General features: G+C 46.5%; 1 pseudogene; it reads left to right on the top strand.

Moving 5' to 3' along the window:
- Positions 1–22,684, top strand: part of LOC135572893 (von Willebrand factor D and EGF domain-containing protein-like) — a 47,759-nt pseudogene extending 25,075 nt beyond the window's left edge.
- Positions 22,685–22,943: the final 259 nt, after the last annotated feature.

Here is a 22,943-nt window from a genome sequence, read left to right as displayed (position 1 = left end):
ACTAAAGGATCTGCACCTTACCCTGTGAGCCCAGGTCTGGCCTGGGACGGACAGCGATACAGAAGACATTGACATGATGCTGATAATCACCCTCAACTCCCGCGGTATAAACCAGTAATACAAAGATCTCTGGGAGCAGATGGTGGTTCTCTGTCTGAGGGTATCGTTGAGTCAGAGTGGGTATTCATCCCTTTATTAGCGTTGAGAGGAGTTGAGGATCTGGGGAAAGTGAAAACAGCCATACGCTGTGTGATTAAGCAGACCATATGAAGCTATTCGGTTCCTGTAGCAGGCTGAGTGTGATGACATTTAATTGGCTGCGTGGAAAGCTATGTGTGGAACAGCTGTTTTTTCTGCCCTTCTGTCTATCCGTCCGTCCGTCTCTTCTCTTCAGGTGGCTGTGAAGCCTGGTGGGTGTTTGAACGGCGGGACGTGCGTGACCAACGTGGGCAGCGGCGAGTAACTGTGTGTGTGTGTGTGTGTGTGTGTGTGTGTGTCCAGGGGATAGGAGGGGGCCTGTGTCAGGAGGACATTGACGCGTGTCTGTCGGCTCCGTGCGCGGTGCCGGGGGTGTGTGCTGATACCGTCGACGGCTTCCTCTGTGAATGCCCTGCAGGCCTGAGAGGTAAGGCTACAGGAACACTGGCTGCTACAGGAACCGAATAGCTTCATATGGTCTGCTTAATCACACAGCGTATGGCTGTTTTCACTTTCCCCAGATCCTCAACTCCTCTCAACGCTAATAAAGGGATGAATACCCACTCTGACTCAACGATACCCTCAGGCGCGCATGAACACACACAAAGACAGAGAAACCCAGAAGTGTGTATTGACACTGCCAGAGATCTGATACATGTCCCCCCTCCCCGTTCACCACTAGCAGAAACCAAGAGCCCAGAGTCTTAGTGGTGTTTGCTATGTATTCATAACCCCTGCTGAAAACACAGATCTGTGCTCCCGTGGGTCAACAAACAGCGGTGGGCTAGATCCACACATCCTGATCACTCCCGCTAGGTCGTGTGTGTAGCTAGTGTGTGTTGAAAGGTCAGGGGTGAGGCGAGGAGAGGTGGGGGGTCGGGAGTAGCTAAGGGCCGAAAACAGTGACGTGCGTTGAGGTCTGACGGCGTGCAGGCACTTTCTATTGAGCTCCCCTTGTCCCCGTCACTCACTCACACATGCACGCGCACTCAGAAAGCGGATTTCTGCTACAGTGTTTATCGGCGTGGCACCATCGCAAAGATAACCATCAAACAACCACCATCAAACAGCGTCAGGTAGGCGGGTTAACCATTAGACAAATACATTCACAGGCCCTAATAGGTTCTGCCCCTCTCAGCTACTGCCCTGCACGAACAGGCAGCTTTCAGCACCACGGACAGCAACCCAAATGCCTACTTGTGACAACGCTACAAACACAACAAGCCTAGTAGTCAGTGCTACTGATTGAGAGATATACTGTACTTACAGAGTAGACATGTAATCATAGTAGACAGCCACTACTGTAAATAAACACTTGCACTTGTATACAAAGTCCATCCGTCTGTCCTTCTGGGTAAAGACATCAGTGACACTCGTCCCTGTTTGCCGTCAGTTTTTACAAGTCGTTCTCGGTGCAATGGAGATGATGGCAAGGGATGAGAGTCGTCCTTGATCGGTTCGGTTTCGACTGTATGTCTTTATCCGTTTCAGCTTTCCAAAATGGCCTCTCAACGACTGCTGTCGTGTTTGGTACAGTGAGGACCAGCTGCAGTAACTTTGTCGACCTCGGGGACGGTCTGTTTCAGGTCATGCTGGAACCGAAAGCTGAGGAGCTGTCCAAGGGATTTGTCTCGTGACGTTGTTTCCAATTTCTTTGCAGACCACTAAGCCAAGGAAATGAAGTTCAGCAAAGTGGTCAAACCTGACGTAGCAGACATGAGTCGGTCGTTGTGATGTGATGAGGGAACCCTGCCTGCGAACTTCAAAACCAGTGTCTACCCTCAGGCCAGTAGCGAATATCCTATTGGTCTAATGGTCGAAGACGTAGGTTACTCCCGTGGCAGACTTGGGTTTGCATCCCGCGTGTTACACTAGCTCTCATCTGAACGTTGATATTGTCCATTATGTTATAGTAGATTAGCCCCCTCTCTACTCTGATCGACTGTTTACTATGAGTTTCGCTTTCTGCCAGGCCCAGTTCATCGCATCTCTGCTTGAGTCGCTCCTAGAAACTATCATAGGTTTGTCGCTGAGAAACAATTTTACATAGAAAATTCCATCATAGGCTATGGGTAAAAAAGCGATGTGGGTTGCTAACTGTTGAATCATTCCACATAGTTGGCCCGGGGCCTGTTTGATGAGCTGGCGCTCTCATCTTTGCCACGGAATGCCAACTCCTACCTAGGTAGCATGGCATAGCATTATTTAGCTAGGCGCTGTCTGTTGTTCATTCATTGCCAAATGTTTTAAGAACTGTCTGGCTTTGGATATGAGACGCTCGCGATTTCTCATGCTTGTTGAGTGCTACATGCAAGTTTTTCGCAGTAACCGGCTCTTGTCTACATGCTGTCACTGGTGAAGACGCAGGCAGGGGAAGTAGTAGACTTGGCTGTTAGCATCGCAGCCACAGAGCCAGTCTTTCGGTTGATACCACGCATATTGAAATGATAGTGTTCATTTCTGTCCCTTCCTTTGATGTAGGCCCCTAAGCTTAGGTGTTGGTCTTCCATCCCTTATCACCTGCTGTTTCCGCTAGAAGATCCAACTTTGAATACTAGCCATCCTGATCAGCTTACTTCATCTCGCCGTAAAATGAACAGGAACTGGCAGATGGCGTGTGACGTCCATTGGCGGGAGCTGGCTGTCCCCCTGCCTGTCCCATACATTATTTCACACATGGGCATGTATGCATGGGCATGTATTATTTGAGTGCATGGAAAATGAATGGGACATATTGACACTTGAAAGGCAGTGAAGCTCTCTGCCTGCCTTATGGCGTCCAGGAGCTGGCAGTATAAGGTAGAAACATGCTTGCACAAGTCATGTCCATGCCTGTTTGAGAGTGCGAGAGGCAGGAGAAAGGCGCGGGGGGCGAGGCTGCCTTTCCCCTGGCCTCCTTGTGCATTTTCTACCAGATCACTGCAAATTTGGAAAGTGCTAGTTCAGAAATTGGTTTTTATCGTGCAGAAAAAAACATTTAGGATGATAAAATGATTATTGATCAAATGTACATTTATTTTTCATTGCCGTTCTTTTTTCATTCATTGTGCCTACCCTGACCGCACGTCACTGGCTGAAAATACATGGACTCTCTGTTTGTTGTTGTAATGGGCTTCCTTGGCTCTTATGTCTCTTTGTCCGTGAGCTTGGCTCATACCTTGTCTTTCTGTCTGTGTGTCTGTGAGCTTGGCTCAGACCTTGTCTTTCTGTCTGTGTGTCTGTGAGCTTGGCTCAGACCTTGTCTTTCTGTCTGTGAGCTTGGCTCAGACCTTGTCTTTCTGTCTGTGTGTCTGTGAGCTTGGCTCAGACCTTGTCTTTCTGTCTGTGTGTCTGTGAGCTTGGCTCAGACCTTGTCTTTCTGTCTGTGTGTCTGTGAGCTTGGCTCAGACCTTGTCTTTCTGTCTGTGTGTCTGTGAGCTTGGCTCATACCTTGGCTTTCTGTCTTTTAGGGGTGTAAGGGCTACCTGTTGTAGTAATGGACTTTGTGTTGTCTGTTATAATGATGTCTGTCCGTCTCTGGGACTCTGTGTAGGCGCTACCTGTCAGAAAGATGTAAATGAGTGTGAGAGGACACCCTGCATGCCTGGAGTCCAGTGTTTCAACATCTTCGGCTCCTATAGGTGTGGAGGCTGCCCCCACGGCATGCTGAGAGATGGGACCACCTGCACAGGTAGGCATGGTCAATCAATAAAATGTATTTATCAACACTTTTTACATCAACAGGTAGGCATGGTCAGTCAATGAAATGTATTTCAAATGTACAATTCTTCCTTTGGCCGCCTCTCCTTCCAGTTCTCTGCTGCCAATGACTGGAACAAACTGCAAAAATCACTACAGCTAGAGACTCCTACCTCCCTCACTAGCTTTAAGCACCAGCTGTCAGAGCAGCTCACAGATCACTGCACCTGTACACAGCCCATCTGTAAATAGCCCACTCAATCTACCTCATCCCCATACTGTTTTTATTTATTTATCTTGCTCCTTTGCACCCCAGTATCTCTACTTGCACATTCATCTTCTGCACATTCTACCATTCCAGTGTTTAATTGCTATATTGTAATTACTTCACCACCATGTCCTATTTATGGCCTTTCCTCTCTTATCCTACCTCATTTGCACATGCTGTATATAGATATTTCTACTGTATTTTTGATTGTATGTTTGTTTATTCCATGTGTAACCCTGTGTTGTTGTATATGTCGAACTGCTTCGATCTTGGCCAGGGCGCAGTTGCAAATGAGAACTTGTTCTCAACTAGCCTACCAGGTTAAATAAAGGTGAAATGTAAAAAATGTATCAACACTTTTTACATCAACAGGTAGGCATGGTCATTCAAATCACAAGTGCTACTACACTACTGTATCAATTAGCCAATTCACTTCCATAGAAACAGACTGTGGGCCTTGTTTATCAGTACAGAAAAAGGATTGATTTGATATGAATATAAGAAATGTCACAAAGATGTTCCAGAGGTACTTGCAACCTTCTCCCACCTGTAATATGGAAGTGGATGGAAACGTAAAGCCGCGTGGACCTGTAACTGTGGGAAGACCAGACAGTCACTGTTATCATTGACAAGACAAACCGAAACAATATGATGTTCCAGCACAGCAGTCCACAATTCCCATATCTGGATATCATTGCACACACAATGATGGGAATAATTGCCACTGCACTTTGAACCACTCACATGATAACCAACAGGGACGCATGTCCAATGGAAACCAGAGGGCAGGTGATGAACCGCTCACATGATAACCAACAGGGACGCATGTCCAATGGAAACCAGAGGGCAGGTGATGAACCGCTCACATAATAACCAACAGGGACGCATGTCCAATGGAAACCAGAGGGCAGGTGATGAACCGCTCACATGATAACCAACAGGGACGCATGTCCAATGGAAACCAGAGGGCAGGTGATGAACCGCTCACTCACATGATAACCAACAGGGACGCTCACATGATAACCAAATGGATGTCCAATGGAAACCAGAGGGCAGGTGATGAACCGCTCACATGATAACCAACAGGGACGCATGTCCAATGGAAACCAGAGGGCAGGTGATGAACCGCTCACATGATAACCAACAGGGACGCATGTCCAATGGAAACCAGAGGGCAGGTGATGAACCGCTCACATGATAACCAACAGGGACGCATGTCCAATGGAAACCAGAGGGCAGGTGATGAACCGCTCACATGATAACCAACAGGGACGCATGTCCAATGGAAACCAGAGGGCAGGTGATGAACCGCTCACATGATAACCAACAGGGACGCATGTCCAATGGAAACCAGAGGGCAGGTGATGAACCGCTCACATGATAACCAACAGGGACGCATGTCCAATGGAAACCAGAGGGCAGGTGATGAACCGCTCACATGATAACCAACAGGGACGCATGTCCAATGGAAACCAGAGGGCAGGTGATGAACCGCTCACATGATAACCAACAGGGACGCATGTCCAATGGAAACCAGAGGGCAGGTGATGAACCGCTCACATGATAACCAAGGGCAGGGGACGCTCACATGATCCAATGGAAACCAGAGGGCAGGTGATGAACCGCTCACGTGATAACCAACAGGGACGCATGTCCAATGGAAACCAGAGGGCAGGTGATGAACCGCTCACGTGATAACCAACAGGGACGCATGTCCAATGGAAACCAGAGGGCAGGTGATGAACCACTCACATGATAACCAACAGGGACGCATGTCCAATGGAAACCAGAGGGCAGGTGATGGCTCGACCCCCCTCCCCCATAAATTATTACTGGTGTGTTTTCTTTTCTTCATTTTTGAAGGTTTTATGGGGGGGGGGGGTGTTGAGCTGAGATAATTGGTGAAGCACTTCGCCTCTGACGGGAGAGCAGAGCAGAGACTATCCTACCACCTGGCCTCAAGCTCAGAGTGCTGCCGCAGCACCTCAGGTGTGCCTCTCTCTGTTGACAGCTAACTGACAAAGGCCATTAGAGGTGAAGTGTGGGAACCTGGAAGGGTGCAGAGGAGGGAGCAGAGAGTAGGGCTGGGAGGAAGGAGCGTGGCTGAATACAGTGATGAGGTAAGGGGCCTGGCTAGCAGCAGGGAGATGGAAGAGGAGCATGACCTGGTGGAATATAGAGTGATCTATCGCCTGGGCCACAGAGCTGAGGCGAGGCAAGGTAATGTAAGGTGAGGTGGGGTGTTGGGGCCTGGGTGAATGCAGAGTGATCAACAGTACTCCCCGACCCCAAAGCTGAGGTGAGGAGCGGTGAGGGGGGAGACCATGGAAGGAGCACGGCCTAGTTGAATACAGAGTGATCTAATGCCTGGGCCACAGGGCGAGCGGAACAGAGCTTGGGGGAGCAGAGGCTAAGCTGGAGCACCATCTATAAAACACACATATAACTGCACCTAGAGGGAAATGCAATTTTCATTCAGCAGACATTTGTTTCTGTAGTCCAGGGTAAACCACATGAATTCTGCCGGAGTGCAGGCGAACCTGCACATATACAGTGTTTCTTCCTTTAAAAGTGTTGAGCTTTATGCCCCAACCGTTTGAGGTAGATTGTGGCAGATTGTGGTAAATTGCGTCATTCTGGCAACTATGGCTGACACTTAAATGACGTGCCATAGAATTCTGCAGCACTCCGCAAGCTGTGCTGCAGTACGCCCCTACGTTTAAAGGAAGAACCACTGCACACACACACACACTTAGTCACCATTTTGCTCCTAAAAAGCCATGCCATGTTTCCACCAAGCTCCGCGCTTTTCTTTTCCAAGCATCTTAGCCTTTCCCTCTCTCTAATCTTTTTCTCCCTCTGAGCAATGAGTTTCGACTGAGTGGTCCTCTGCTTTGTTTATTACAGTGCCATGTTGCCTCGGCTGGAGTTACACTGCCAGGTTTATTTCACTTGCCATCGCTCCGCTCTGCCGTCATCAATCACACCATCTTTTTCTCTCTCTCCTCCTGCTCTGCTTTCCTTTCTACGTATTTTTTTTTTTTTTTTTTACGATTCTGTTGCTCACAGATCTACTGAGGAGCTGTGATTTCTAGCTGTGTAGGTGTGGGATGAAAAGTGTTGTAAAATGTATTTATTTTTTAAATAAAAAAAAGAGCTGATAAACTGTGGACCAACATTCTTGAATAGAGTTTGAGAAATCAAGATTCCATGAAATGTATCATAAAAACAGTATTGGTTGTGTGACTCCATAAGACAAACTCCCGGCGCTGAACCTGTGGTGTCTATCTATCTCTCTCCCAGCATCATACAAGCACTGAGGTATTACAAAGCCCACCTCTTTCTCTCACCATGTATCCTCATCTGTCTCTACACAACAGCACCTGTACGATCGATCCCCAATGTCCCCAGCATTGGACCCACCACTGTCCCTACCACCACTACCACCACTAAGACCTCGCCCAACAACAAACCAGACAAATACACAATCAACCCAGGATGGACTCTGGCAGACCTGGACCCCCACAAACCAACATGCCTGGACTTCCAGAGACCAACAGGGCAGCTGCCAAGGCCCCAGCTATACATACACCATCTGAGAATGGACAAAAAACTGTCAAGAACTCTAGGTATATCAAACATTAGGAACACCTTCCTAATATTGAGTTGCACCCCCTCCTTTTGCCCGCGGAACAGCCTCAATTCGTCGGCACATGGACTCTACAAGGTGTCGAAAGCGTTCCACAGGGATGCTGGCCCACGCTGACTCCAAATGCCTTCCCACGTTTGTCAAGTTGGATGGACGTTTTTTTGGGTGGTGGACCATCCTTGACGCACACCGGAAACTGTTGAGCGTGAAAAATCCAGCAGCATTGCAGTTCTTAACACAAACCGGTGCGCCTGGCACTTACTACCATACCCCGTATTTCCCAAAGCCTCTGTCTAATCCTCTTCAGATCGCCTACAAAAGGCTGTTTAACACCAGGGCTCCTATAATAGTCCATCAGGGGTGTCACATTACTCCGCGACTGAGTACCTCGTTGGCATTGGCAGCTATAGCCAGCCCAGTTAGCGGCCTTGCGAAATTGCCTGTCATCATCATCACACTAAAGGGCTGGAGATGGGATTGAAAGGCACGCAGCAAAATATGTCATCTCCCGTCGGCCCTGCAGTTCCGATAAAACCACCCATTGTCTGAGTGGATTCTGCTGCCCTCGTCGAAAATGAGACACAATTCACAGGCGATAAGCCGTGATATGTGGAGTCATAACGCTGATAAATCACTTCTTAATAAAAGACAGATGGTCCATTCTTTTTCCTCTTTTGTCACCGCGAAGATGAACCGCTTTATTAGCGAGAGAGGGAGAGAGAGAAGAATCGCTGTGCGGCACACGCAAATAGGAAAAAGAGAAGGGTTGCCAGTGTCACGTTCCAAAGCTTCTAACTGCACTACAATGACAGTCATTCGGTCTCCGTCTGCTCTCTTCCATAGATCCGTCACAGAATAGAGATATGCTGATAAATGTACAAGACCAATATAATACAGCAGAGTCGAGCCATAATACACTTTTGATGATGTGGTGGTTTGATGTGGTGCCTGTGCAAGGTGAGAAACAAAGGACAAAGTTATGGGACAAACTTAAAAGAATCCATTTAAAAAAGTGCCAATGATACCAGCAGATTTAGTTCTAAAGGACATATCTTTGTTTAAGACTAATAGGGCAATTGGCATTTTCATCACTCTTCTTTGTGGGTGGGGGTGAGAGGGGAGCCCAGGAGGGGAGTGAAGGCCTATGGGTAAAGAGAAGCTGATGCAGCTGGATTGGGGGTGAGGGCGGGCCTGGAGGTGAAGACGGGACACAGCCGGGGTCTCACACACACATCTCTCTCTCTCTCTCTCTCTCTCTCTCTCTCTCTTGCTCCAAGGGGTTTCTGACCTTGGTAGCATATCAATCAATTGCTCAGAGACATTCATCCTGAAGCACCGTAATGAGCCGCCTGCCATCAAAACACAAAGTGCCAACTAAGAGTTTCTCCACAGCCCTAATTTAGTTATAAAGTGCCTTTATATAATTGGTCTTCCAAGACTTTGCATTTTAATCAAAGACATTTGAGCAATTAGCAACTGTAGCAGCTTTGGATTTAACTGCGGGTCCTGCCACATAAAATTTGTCAGGCAATGTTGAATATATCACCCCGGTAGGCAGTGGTATTTGTGAGCTGTTTTCATCTACAGGGCTGTGTTTATTTGAGTTATGACTAATCATGAAATATGCAGATGAAGACAGCATGGTGTGGTCGATGCAGAGGCATTGACAACTGATTACAGCGTCCCACTGAGCATAAACAAAGGGTGATCAACGCTGTTCATGTGAAGGCGAGGGGAAAGGGAATTCATTGATAAATATGTACATTTCCTGGGGCTGATAACAGTGATTATGTGTCCCAGGCCTGGAGCGATCATCCCATGCAGGGAACAACAGCAATGTGACAGATACGTGTGCCAGCCGACCGTGCTCCCTGGGGGTCCAGTGCATCGACCGACTTCCACCCTACGCGGGCTGTGTCTGCGGGCGCTGCCCACCGCCCCTCAATGGCAACGGACGCACCTGCACCAAAACCGCTCGAGGTAAGACTTCGGCTTGAAGTGTTAAACCCCGTCCCTGGCCGTAGTTACTAGCCTGGTCCCAGATCTGTTTGTGCTGTACAGCCAACACCTGTTGTTACCTATGCCAAGGACCATAGGAATCGGCAAGACAAAAAACAGATCTGGCACCAGGCTATCGAAATACGTTAGTACATGCACCACACATTGGCTTTTTAGTAGTTATTCTACTGTCACTGTTGGAAAACTATTTGAAAACAATCTGACGTGGTGTGAATGGTCCTGAAGTGCCTCTGTGCTGTTACTTCCCTATTCAACCTGGTCTCAGGGCAATTCGTAAGATTTGGTATGCAAACATGATCCCTGCATTTACTGTGGTATCTTTCATTATATTAGGTTACACTGTGAATGGAATAGCGGTTATACAATAGCGGACGAATTAGGGGACGTATAGCATCAAACGTCTGACCCAGTCGTACAATAGCATACGAATTGGATGAGTTATCATACTTCTTGATGGAAGTTTAGTATTGCACGTATTTTTCTGAGACCAGGTTGCTTGTTGCATCCTAGCAACCAAGGAGAATTACGAAATTTGTATTAACACCCCCTTCAGAGGACACAAATATACATTTGAGTTTTTACAGCTTTTTTGCTACATGTACATACATTTTACATATCACACTTTCCATATACATATTTACATTGTGGGTTAGGAGAACAAGTGACAAATGTTAGGGTAATTTATGGTAAAGGTGAACTTAAACAGGTTAGGAGAACTAAGGTTAGGGGAAGGGTGAGCTAAAATGCTACAGTCGTCCCCAACACGACTCAAACACGTAACCTTTGGATTGATAGACGGTCGCGGTATATGCCCAACCGTCTTCCCAGACCAACCTCCCTAATTTACTTTCTGTCTAAAGTAACTAGAACAGGGATCAACTAAATTAGGCCCCAGGAGGATTTTTCCTTGAGCGGATGGTTGGGGGGCCGGAACGGAACATAGGCTGCAAATTGACCACAAGAATTCCAAACAAATATTTAACTTCAAGCCTTGCTTATATTTGTATACGATTACGTCGCTCTCTATTTTCCATGGGAATACTTGGGAACAGATTTCTTAAATTAAAATCACTTGGAGCTGATTTCCTGGTCTTTTTACAGTTTATTACAATTGAAGTTTACATACACCTTAGCCAAATACATTTAATCCTAGTAAACTATCCCTGTCTTAGGTCAGTTAGGATCACCACTTTATTTTAGGAATGTGAAATGTCAGAATAATAGTAGAGAATGATTTATTTCAGCTTTGGTTTCTTTCATCACACTCCCAGTGGGTCAGAAGTTTACATACACTCAATTAGTATTTGGTAGCATTGCCTTTAAATTGTTAACGTGGGTAAAACGTTTTGGGTAGACTTCCACAAGCTTCCCACAATAAGTTGGGTGAATTTCCTCCTGACAGAGCTGGTGTAAACTGAGTCAGGTTTGTAGGCCTCCATGCTCGCACACACTTTTTCAGTTCTGCCCACAAATTGTCTATAGGATTGAGGTCAGGGCTTTGTGATGGCCACTCCAATACCTTGACTTCGATGTCCTTAAGCCATTTTTCCACAACTTTGGAAGTATGCTTGGGGTCATTGTCCACTTGGAAGACCCATTTGTGACCAAGCTTTAACTGATGTCTTGAGATGTTGCTTCAATATAGCCACATAATTTTCCTCCCTCATGATGCCATCTATTTTGTGAAGTGCACCAGTCCCTCCTGCAGCAGAGCACCCCCACAACATGATGCTGCCACCCCCTTGCTTCACGGTTGGGATGGTGTTCTTCAGCTTGCAAGCATCCCCATTTTTCCTCCAAATATAACGGTGGTCATTATGTCCTAACAGTTCTATTTTTGTTTCATCAGACTAGAGGATATTTCTCATTTCTCTTTGTTCCCATATGCAGTTGCAAACCGTTCCAAACTGTTTGGAACAGTGGCTTCTCCCTTTCAGGTTATGTCGATATAGGACTTTTTTTTACTGTGAATATATAGATACTTCTGTACCTGTTTCCTCCAGCATCTCAACGAGGTCCTTTGCTGTTGATTTGCACTTTTCGCACCAAAGTACATTCATCTCTAGGAGACGGAACACGTCTCCTTCCTGAGCGGTATGACAGCTGTGTGGACCCATAGTGTTTATACTTGCATACTATTGTTTGTCCAGATGAACGTGGTACCTTCAGGCATTTGTAAATTTCTCCCAAGGATGAACCAGACTTGTGGAGGTCTACAAAAAAAATATTCTGAGGTCTTGGCTCATTTCTTTTGATTTTCCCATGCTATCAAGCAAAGCAGCACTGAGTTTGAAGGTAGGCCTTGAAATACATCCACAGGTACACCTCCAATTGACTCAAATGATGTCAATTAGCCTATCAGAAGCTTCTAAAGCCATGACATAATTTTCTGAAATTTTCCAAGCTGTATAAAGGCACAGTCAACTTGTATGTAAACTTCTGACCCACTGGAATTGTGACACAGTGAATTATAAGTGAAATAAACTGTCTGTAAACAATTGTTGGAAAAATGACTTTTGTCATGCACAATGTAGATGTCCTAAATCAAATGTAACTTTATAATTTTTTTCTCAGAAACAAAACCACCCGCGGGCCGCCAGTTGGGAAACCCTGAACTAGACCGTTAGATCATATCATACGTTTTGGAGGTCCATAAAAATACAAATAGTATGCTTCGTATGGCTCTGAGGCCAGGCTGCCCTATTAATAAGCTTAATATGCTAATCATTGCGTTTTTGTTGTAGATCAGTGAAATGTGGAAAGCTTTGCACTTCATCTTCTCCTTCATCTTCTCCTCTCAGTTTGGTTTTATATCCTCCGTATTTGTCCCTTCTTGTTTGTCCCTGTGTGTCTGCTGTCCAAGTCAACTGCAGGCACTTCCAGATGATCAATTCATGTCAGTGGAATATGCTTTTCTCATGCATTCATCTTTCATGAGGATGTGAAAAAATATAACATATTTATTCTGAGTGAGCGTTCAAGTATTTCCCATGGTTAGTCAGTCCTTCTATTGAGTGGACGGGACACATGCCGGGTTGTTTTGAAGAGCACAGACTAGTTTACAGTGTTTCAATATTTTTGGGCAGTGTTTGTCTTTTGTCTTCACCCAGCCAGTGTGAAGACATTTTTCTTAATTGTACTAAATAAATCCTTTTAGTGCGTCTCATAATTTGTGCCGCCACCTTTCTAAATCACATTAGTGTTTAATACCCAACCCCTGTGGTCATAACTTTCTACACAGTCAGTCCCCTTTCAGCCCAGCTGCTTCTGTGTGTGTGTGTGTGTGTGTGTGTGTGTGTGTGTGTGTGTGTGTGTGCTTTATAATTCCCTCGCTGTGTATCAGATTCCTCTATGAAGTGATTTGGGCATCTTTTGTGAGGTTTCAAAACAGGTGATGTTTCCAGTTAGTCTCAGTAGGGGACAATACATCAATGAAGTGTTGGGTGGCGTCTCTCAATATGTCATTAACACTGGCGTCGGGTAATATCTGTCTAGACCGCACACCCATAACACTTTTATTTAATTTCAATTCGAATTTGAATAACTTTATTGTTCCCATGAGCTGTCCAATGGCGGTCTTGATTCTGTTCCAACCATGTTCTGTGTCAACATCTGTGTTTGTAGCAGCTGTTCATTAGAACATATCATCATCTTTGTTTTGTTTTGCACTGTGTCTGATGCTGTAATACTTTTATTTGGAGAGTCCAGCTTGTCTACATTACACTTCAATCCTAACCCTCAACCACAATCCTAACCCTACACTCTTTAAAAAAAGGTGCTATCTAGAACCTAAAAGGGTTCTTCAGCTTTCCCCAAAGGAGAACCCATTGAAGGACCAAGTAGAACCCGTTTGGTTCCATGTAGAACCCTTTCTGCAGAGGAGTTCTACCTGGAACTAAAAAAGGGTTCTACCTGGAACTAAAAGGGGTTATTCTATGGGGACAGGCAAAGAACCCTTTGGAATCCTTCTTTCTAAGAGTGTAACCTTATACAGTAGGTATAGAGTTTTTTTTGTGTCACATCATTATCTCTCCTCGGGTAACCCTCACCTGACCCAGCAGCAGCTGACACTAGCCAAGAGCAGAAACCCTACCACCACAGCAACAGTAAAGTGTCCCAACTCCACCTTCCCACCTTGTCCCCCAGGCACACAGTGAAACGTCTCTCCTCTCTCTCCTCGCCAGTCTCCAGGGGAGCCTATCAGAGCCCCCCGCACCCTCCCCTCTCGCCCGCCCGAGGGCCAATCACTGGGTGGAGAGAGGCGGCCGCGTCCCAATTTCCTAGTCACACCCCTATGTCACCTGAAGGTTCCCACAGCCTTACCACAGGCAGTCATCATTCCATCAGTGCCCTCACTAGGACTAAAACAGGTGCCAATGCCAGCGCTACCACACTCAAGGTGACAACCAGAGAGTCTGTAGCTGTCGTGCGGAGTGCCACCTCTTCCAAGGTTACTCCTCCATACTCCAGCTACCCCAAGGTTACACCACCCCAAACCAAGGGGACCCCACCCCATTCTTCAGCCAACACAGATTCCAGGCAGACAAGCCAGGGGAAGCTCATAGATGTGGTAGTGGTGCCCACCCTGACCAAGCCCTGGACCCTCCCTAAAGCTGTGGCCCCGATGACTGCAGCCCTATCCTCCCTTACCTACTCCCTTTCCGAGTCTGAGTTCTCTGCCGAAGGAGCACTGACTGGACCTGGCTCGAACCCCTCTGACCTACCTGACCACCCACAGGAACCCCTGCTCTCCCTCACCCTCACCACCTCTGCCCGAAAGTACCACCCCCCCCACCCCCCCACCCCCACCCCCTTACTCCCCCACGTCTCCTCACTTCCACCGTGGGACCAGGATCAGTGATACTGTGGCAGTATCACTGATCCTGGAGCGACCTCTGACCTGCGCCGCTGACATGCCCTGTTTCCCAGGGGTCCCCTGTGAACTCACCAGGGACGGGGGCTTCCACTGTGGAAGGTGTCCCCTGGGATACACCGGAGACAGACAAACATGCAGAGGTATTTTTATTGTATTTATTTATTTAAGATTATGGAACAATGTGATTAAAAGGCAAAAAGGAACATGAGAGGTGCAAAAAATGAAGAGACTTGTTAAGTAGTCCCAAGGTTGATCCCTCTTCTTGAGAACGAGCTACTGTTATCAGTGTATCACTGCTTGAGAAAGAGGTACTGCTTTGAGAAATACTATTATCTATTATCTATTGTCACCGGTCCATTACAGAGGCCCCTTACCATTGCTATTTACCGGCTGTATTGAATACCACCTGTGCATCAATCCTTTTCTATGAATGAAAGTGATGCCTTTCTCTAGCCTCTCCAAAAGGCCCCCTAACAATGGTTGTTTTTCAAGCTGACTAGCTGAGTGCGCTCTGTACCAGAGCAGCGTGGGTTGACAGATGTTTCTGTACAGATGCAGTAAGGGAGGTTGGAGTTGAAATAGATGGAAGCAGCTTGTAATTGGCCCTTGGTGCTGCCTCTGTTTGTGTTTGTGTGTGTGTGTCGCCTGCCTGCCTATTATCTATAGCTGTGTGTGGCAGGAACATGGAGTGTGCCGCTCCCAACACATGCCGCTGTAAACCAGGCTACACCGGGACCAACTGTCAAACAGGTAAAACTCTCTCTTCTCTTTCTCTCTCTCTCTCACTCTCTCTCTCCCTTGCTCTCGCTCTCCCTTCTCCCTCCCTCTTCTCCCCTCTCACTCTTTCTCTCTCTCTCTCTCTCTCTCTCTCTCTCTCTCTCGCTCTCCCTTCTCCCTCCCTCTTCTCCCCATCAAACTCTCTCTCTCTCGCTCTCTCTTAGTCTCTCAAAATGCCACATCATCATCCTGATATGGTTGTTTTTGATTCCCATGCATTGCTTAACCTGACAGGCCTTCCGAATCGTTTGACGTCCTCACAATCTTCTCCTGTGCGATCTGTAAACCTGAGTGTCAGAACGGAGGCCCCGGGGGCGTGTGAGTGCCTGAAAGGCTACCACGGGGTGACAGGTAATTATACGCCCGCATCCCAAATGGCACATTTGCCTACCGGGATCTGGTCAAAAGTAGTGCGTAGCGTAGGGAATAGGGTGACGTATGGGCCGCGGCTTATCTGTTCTTGTTAGGGGCCAATCAGAACGGTCTCTGTGTCAGACTACAGACAGGAGCTCGTCGTCACACACAGAGAAAGCAAGCTCATCGCGCAAAGACGGGAAGGCACTGCTGAGGGAAGTCCGGTGTCCGGTACTGTACATATGGGTGTGTGCGAGCGAGTGCAGATCTAATGAAGCAGTTGTGGGCATTTGATAAGCCCTCCCTCCTTGAGCTGGTTTGAGACATTGCTGACAGAGGCTTGAAACACTACCGCCACCTACAGCTCAGAATCAGAGTCCCACCAATGCAATGGAGATGAGGTTAAACCAATCTGTAGTGAGACACTGCTTCCTAGTACTAGCTGACTGATGGAGAAATGTGTGGGCAAAGCCTGGCTGCTTATTTTCCCTGATTATTTTCCCGTTAACACTTTCTTTGAAGGGTACCTACCTAAGAACTGCGTAACGCATTCATAACCCATGCGTAACGCATTCGTAACCCATGCGTAACGCATTCGTAACCCATGCGTAACGCATTCATAACCCATGCGTAACGCATTCATAACATCCCCACCCACAGCTCTGTGCAGTCTGCCCTGTGAGCACGGAGGAATATGCGTGGGACCCAGCACCTGCTCCTGTCCCTACGGCTTTGTGGGGCCCCAGATGTGAGACCAGTGAGTTCAGCACACATCATCACAAGTCATTCATCATGCAAATTGAATATGCCATCACTCACAAATGAAGTAGGACCCACACATGTGACTGCTCTGCCACATACAGAGGGTAGTGCGAGTGGCCCAGTACATCACTGGGGCCAAGCTTCCTGCCGTCCAGGACCTATATGCCAGGCGGTGTCAGAGGAAGGCCCAAAAAAATTGTAAAAGACTCCAGTCACCCAAGTCATAGACTGTTCCCTCTGCTACCGCACGGCAAGCGGTACTGTCTAGGTCCAAATGGCTCCTTAACAGCTTCTACCCCCAAGCCATAAGACTGCTGAACAATTTAATGAAATGGCCACCCGGACAATTCTATTGACAGCCCCCCCCCCCCCCCTTTGTTTTTACACTGCTGCTACTCGCTGTTCATTATCTATACATAGTCACTTTATCCCTACCTACATGTACAAATGACCTGGACTAACCTGTACCCCCGCACATTGATTCGGTAGCAGTACCCCCTGTATAAAGCCTCGTTATTCTTATTTTATTGTGTTACTTTTCTAAATAATTTTTTACTTTCATTTATTTAGTAAATATTTACTGAACTCTTACTTGAACTACATTGTTGGTTAAGGGCTTGTAAGTAAGCATTTCACGTATACGTATTCGTTGTTGTATTCGGCGCACGTGACAAATAACATTTGATTTGATTTGCAACCCTTAATTTGTCTTTTATTCCAAGATGGATCTTTGTCAGGTTACTCGCGTTTAAATTGGATTGGACTTGGCGAACCAATAGTGTTAATGTCAAGGCTGTGTGCCTCCTCACCACAGAACGAAATGTGGCTGTGTCCCTCCTCACCACAGAATGAAATGGAGCTGTGTCCCTCCTCGCCACAGAATGAAATGGAGCTGTGTCCCTCCTCACCACAGAATGAAATGGAGCTGTGTCCCTCCTCACCACAGAATGAAATGAGGCTGTGTCCCTCCTCACCACAGAATGAAATGGAGCTGTGTCCCTCCTCACCACAGAACGAAATGGAGCTGTGTCCCTCCTCACCACAGAATGAAATGGAGCTGTGTCCCTCCTCACCACAGAATGAAATGGAGCTGTGTCCCTCCTCGCCACAGAATGAAATGGAGCTGTGTCCCTCCTCACCACAGAATGAAATGGAGCTGTGTCCCTCCTCACCACAGAATGAAATGGAGCTGTGTCCCTCCTCACCACAGAATGAAATGAGGCTGTGTCCCTCCTCACCACAGAATGAAATGGAGCTGTGTCCCTCCTCACCACAGAATGAAATGGAGCTGTGTCCCTCCTCACCACAGAATGAAATGTAACTGTAATTGTCCAGAACAATGCTACGTCAATAACGTATATGGTATCTCTGTGTTGCTCACTCTATCCCATCTATCTGTTCTGCAGTGGTGTGGAACCGCCACAGTCACAACGGAGGAGAGTGTTTGTCTCCTGATGAGTGTGTCTGTCTGCCTGGACCGGACCCCCCTGTGAGACAGGTACAGCTCTGGTCCTGGACACTTTCTTTTAGTTTATTAGGATCCCCATTAGCTGTTGCGCATGCAGCAAGCTACCCTTCCTGGTGTGTTCCTCTGTCCTTCTGCTTGCTCTTTGGGGTCTAGGTTGGGCTACTGTAAAGCACTGAGTGACAACTGTCGATGTATGAAGGGCTTTATAAACACATTTGATTGATTGATTGGTCAGTTGATTGGTTGACCGTTCTGAGTGTCTGTCCTCCAGCTGTGTGCTCCCCTCTGTGTCTGGACGGAGGGACTTGTCTTCGTCTGAACACCTGTGTCTGTCCCCGGGGCTTCTACGGCGCCCAGTAGCGGTAAATTGCACGGTAAATTGCACTCTTCATTTAATTGTTGCACTTAGGAGACACTTTTATCCAATGTGACTTACAGTAAAGTGGCTGCATACGTTTTTTTAGTGTGTGGCCTCCACAACCTTGGCGTTGCTAGCATCACACTCTTACCAGCTGAGCCACACACACACAACGTTCAGTCTGCCCATGTCCTTGCCCACATACTGTCCTAACGACAACACAGAGTCATGGGCCTGCTGTGGGAGTTTTGACTTGTGCATTGACTTGTTGAATGAAAGGAAAACTAATCCAATAGATTGACAGAGGTTTAGGTGCATCTCTTTCTCTTGCTCTCTCGCTCTCTCGCTCTCTCTCTCTCTCTTTCTCTCTCCCCACTCTCTCTCTCACGCCCATTGCTCCCTACCTCTCTTTATCGCTCTCTTTCTCCATCTCTCCTCTCTCTCTCTCTCTCTCTCTTTCTCCATCTCTCCTCTCTCTCTCTCTTTCTCCATCTCTCCTCTCTCTCTCTCTTTCTCCATCTCTCCCCTCTCTTTCTATCTCTTGCTGTTTCCCAGCTGTCTGCAGCCCTTCCTGTAAGAACGGGGGCGTATGCATGAGAAACAGCGTCTGCTCCTGCGCCGAGGGATACACCGGGTGGCGCTGTGAAAAAAGTGAATAAAGCCACGCCACCTCCCCCTCCTCCTCCACGGCCCACTCCTCCACCTGCTTCTCATTCACCTCCTCTTCCTCCACCCCCCCCCTCTCTTCGTCCTCTACCCCTCCTCCTCATCATCTATTACCCACCACCATATGTGTGTCAGTCTGACAAAGTGCCCTCAACACAGTGGTGCCAGTTAATTCCAGAGCCGTGTTAATGTACAGCATATTGGCGGGTAAATTGAGCCATATGGATGAGGGAAGCATTTGATGGATGCACCCAGTAAGAGGCGCCCGCCCGAGGGAGCAGGAACCAACATTTCAGAGCTTCATGTGGAGACTGGGTATAGTCAAATTGATGCTATGGAGTGCTATTGACTAAGAGTAGTGATGCATGCAGGGGGTTTTACGTGAAGGTTTTAATTTAGCTATACATTACCAACCTGCTGCTAATGGGTTATTAGTGCCGTGATAGCTTCAGCAATGTGCTCATGGTAGAACTGGCTGTTCCAGTCTCTCCCTCTCCATCCCGCCCTCCCCCCCTTACGCAGGTGTATGTGAGCCCATGTGCGTGAGCGCTGGGCGGTGCGCGGGCCCAGATGTGTGCGACTGTCCATCTGGATGGAGAGGAAAGCGGTGCGGTAAACGTCCGTGGGCTCCCGCAGGAGTTCCACAGTTTGCACCGCCACCTGTAAACAGACGCCTCCGCGCTAGCTGTGGAGGCGTGTGCGTACGGAAACAATTAATCATGGCGTTTGGAATGTGTAGTGGTTCACCGACGGCAGGCGCTCACAAACAAGCATTTAATAGCAGCAGGTAGTCACCTAGAATGTTTAACCGCTTGTGAAGCGCTTTATGCAAAAGCCTGTTTATGGACGCAATATGGACACAATTACAACATGCCAAAAGATATTCTGGTGTCACTGTTTATTTCAATGGTTCCTACATAAGGACTTCATAACACATTCATAAGGATACATTCAGAACGTTCATAAGCCATACATAACACATTCAGAATGTTCATAAGCCATACATAACACATTCAGAATGTTCATAAGCCATACATAACACATTCAGAATGTTCATAAGCCATACATAACACATTCAGAACGTTCATAAGCCACACATAACACATTCAGAACGTTCATAAGCCATACATAACACATTCAGAATGTTCATAAGCCATACATAACACATTCAGAAGGTTCATAAGCCATACATAACACATTCAGAATGTTCATAAGCCATACATAACACATTCAGAATGTTCATAAGCCATACATAACACATTCAGAACGTTCATAAGCCATACATAACACATTCAGAATGTTCATAAGCCATACATAACACATTCAGAATGTTCATAAGCCATACATAACACATTCAGAATGTTCATAAGCCATACATAATACATTCAGAACGATACATTCAGAACATTCACAAGCCATACATAACACATTCATTCATAAGCTATTCGTAACTCATTCATAAGCCAGAGTTAACTCATTCATCGGCAGTGGTTTGTGAATTGATTGATGTTGTGTTGTCGCTCCCCAGCCACTTGTCTACAGAAGTGTCTGAATGGAGGAGAGTGTGTTGGCCATAACACTTGCCACTGTCCTCCAGGCTGGCAGGGCATGCTATGCCAAGTCCGTAAGTACGCCTACACCCGCGAGCCTACACCCACACACTCACGCACACACACACACACACACTCTTCCTCTCTGAAGAGAGTGGTGTGTTTAGGTTAATTATCTGAAATCGTCTGTTAATTGCATCCCACCACCCTAGTTATTCTGTGGAGAGTGGAACTCTCTCTGTGACAAATGTTCTGTCTCCTTCCCCTGTTACGTGTGTCTAGCGTAGGCCAGGTCTCTACTACAATTACATTGTTAGGTGTAGACCAGAGGAGGCTGGTGGGGGGAGCTATAGGAGGACAGGCTCATTGTAATGGCTAGAAGTCAAACCTGAGGTTTCCTTATGTTTGATGTGTTTGATACCATTCAATCCATTCCAGCCATCACAATGAGCCCGTCCTCCTATAGCTCCTCCCACCAGCCTCCTCTGGTGTTGACTCCTGAGACCAGCTCTACACAGTCCTGGGCTGGTTTATGATACCAATGATACCGATTTAGACAGTGGTTATTCCCCCAGAGTTACCACTGATAAACATCTTTATTTATTTATTTATTTTCTAAAGGGGTAGATCAGCTTTAATATTGCAGCTAGATTGTGGCTTCCATCAATGTAATCGTCTACATAATTTCCAATCCCCCATATATTTTTGGGGAATATATATATATATATATTTTATGTATATTTTCCTTTATTATATTCCCCTAACCCTACCACCCCTCCCCTAATTGGAGTGAACTAGTGGACAACAACCCTTAGGCTTCTACTTCCAGCTTATACATACTATATACATTTTTATGGACACAGTATATTTTACAATAGTTCTCTTTTATTGACGTTTATTGCCAGTTTCATACGTCTCTAAAACGTCCCCCGTCAGCTCACTCTCACCACCACCATGCTTAACAAGCTCTCCGCTAACAACTTTTATCATCAAGTCATCGCAGCAGCAACAACAACAACAACAACAACCACCACAACCACGTTAACGATCCGCTGTGTGTGTTGGTTGCACACACAAACACTGACAGCTACATCTCGTCAGAGTATCACTAGTAGTTCCTGCGTGAGCTTGTTCAGCATCCCAGCATTAACCAGCCAACACATGACTTTGAAGAATGACTCGGGAGTCATGAGAGGAACGGAAGCACTTAACTCCCTTTATAGTGAAGTCACCGTACGTAAAGATGATTCATCATTTCTGTTTATCTGTTTACACTGCCTCGGCCCTGTTTATTTCTTTCTATCAAACCACTAATAGCTGTAAGTAAATCTCCCAAGTATACGGCGTAATAAAATCTATAAAATTCAGTCCACACAGGGGTATTCAAGTGTATAATAAAGTCATTCCTGCCTTAAAGGCAGTCCCAGTGTTCACATTTAGTTATGCATGGTAATGGGGTTGGATGGGATGATTATGGCGACTGTGTTGTCATGGCTCCATTTTGGCCCCTCTCTGGGACTTACCCAGAATCCTCAGGATGGTAATATGAGTAGAGAGATTAGTGTCAGCTCTGTCATTATGACGATGCCATTATTAGGATGCTAGGCTGATTTAGGACTCGTCCCTCACCTGCTGCCTCTCTCTCTCTCTCTCTCTCTTCTCTGCATTGTGATTTTCATTTCAAATTTGTCATTTCTCCATTGTGATTTCTCTGTCATTTCTACAGCACTTTGTGAAACAGAAGTGTCTTTATGGGAGCCGATGTATCCGCCCTAATGTCTGTGCCTGCAGGAAAGGATATTCAGGGGTCCTGTGTTCCCATAAGGTAAGTAGATACATCACCCCAACACTTACTGTGACTGGAATCAAGAGAGGAATTGGGAATATAATTTGAAAGCTGAGCACCAAGCTCACGCCTGAAAGTCCGAAATATCTTATTGATGGGGGCTTTTCCACTCTTTTGCATTGGCTGGTCCATTTCAAGACTGTATGAATGCACGGTGGAATAAGTGTGGTCGAAATATGTATGGTGTTTTTCAGCTCCCAATTCCACGAGGCTGATGGAGGTCTGTGAACTATGTACTGAAGATGCTGGGCTGAAACAAGACAATGAAACTCCTAATGGAACCACCACACTGAATATTAAGATTATCGATGCCCATGGCTTTTGTTTCTTCAAAATCATTTGTAATATACAATTCCAAAGATTATGATCTGTACATAATATATGTATAATATTTGTATAATACCTTTTCTTAGAACCAATAATACTCTATTTTATCTATTAAAGTCTGGCTTTAAAAAAAAAACCAGATTAAAA

The sequence above is a fragment of the Oncorhynchus nerka genome, linkage group LG2 (assembly GCF_034236695.1).
Source record: "Oncorhynchus nerka isolate Pitt River linkage group LG2, Oner_Uvic_2.0, whole genome shotgun sequence".
Lineage (NCBI taxonomy): Eukaryota > Metazoa > Chordata > Actinopteri > Salmoniformes > Salmonidae > Oncorhynchus > Oncorhynchus nerka.
The sequence above is the reverse complement of the archived record's forward strand: the minus strand, read 5'-3'. Positions and strand labels throughout refer to the sequence as shown.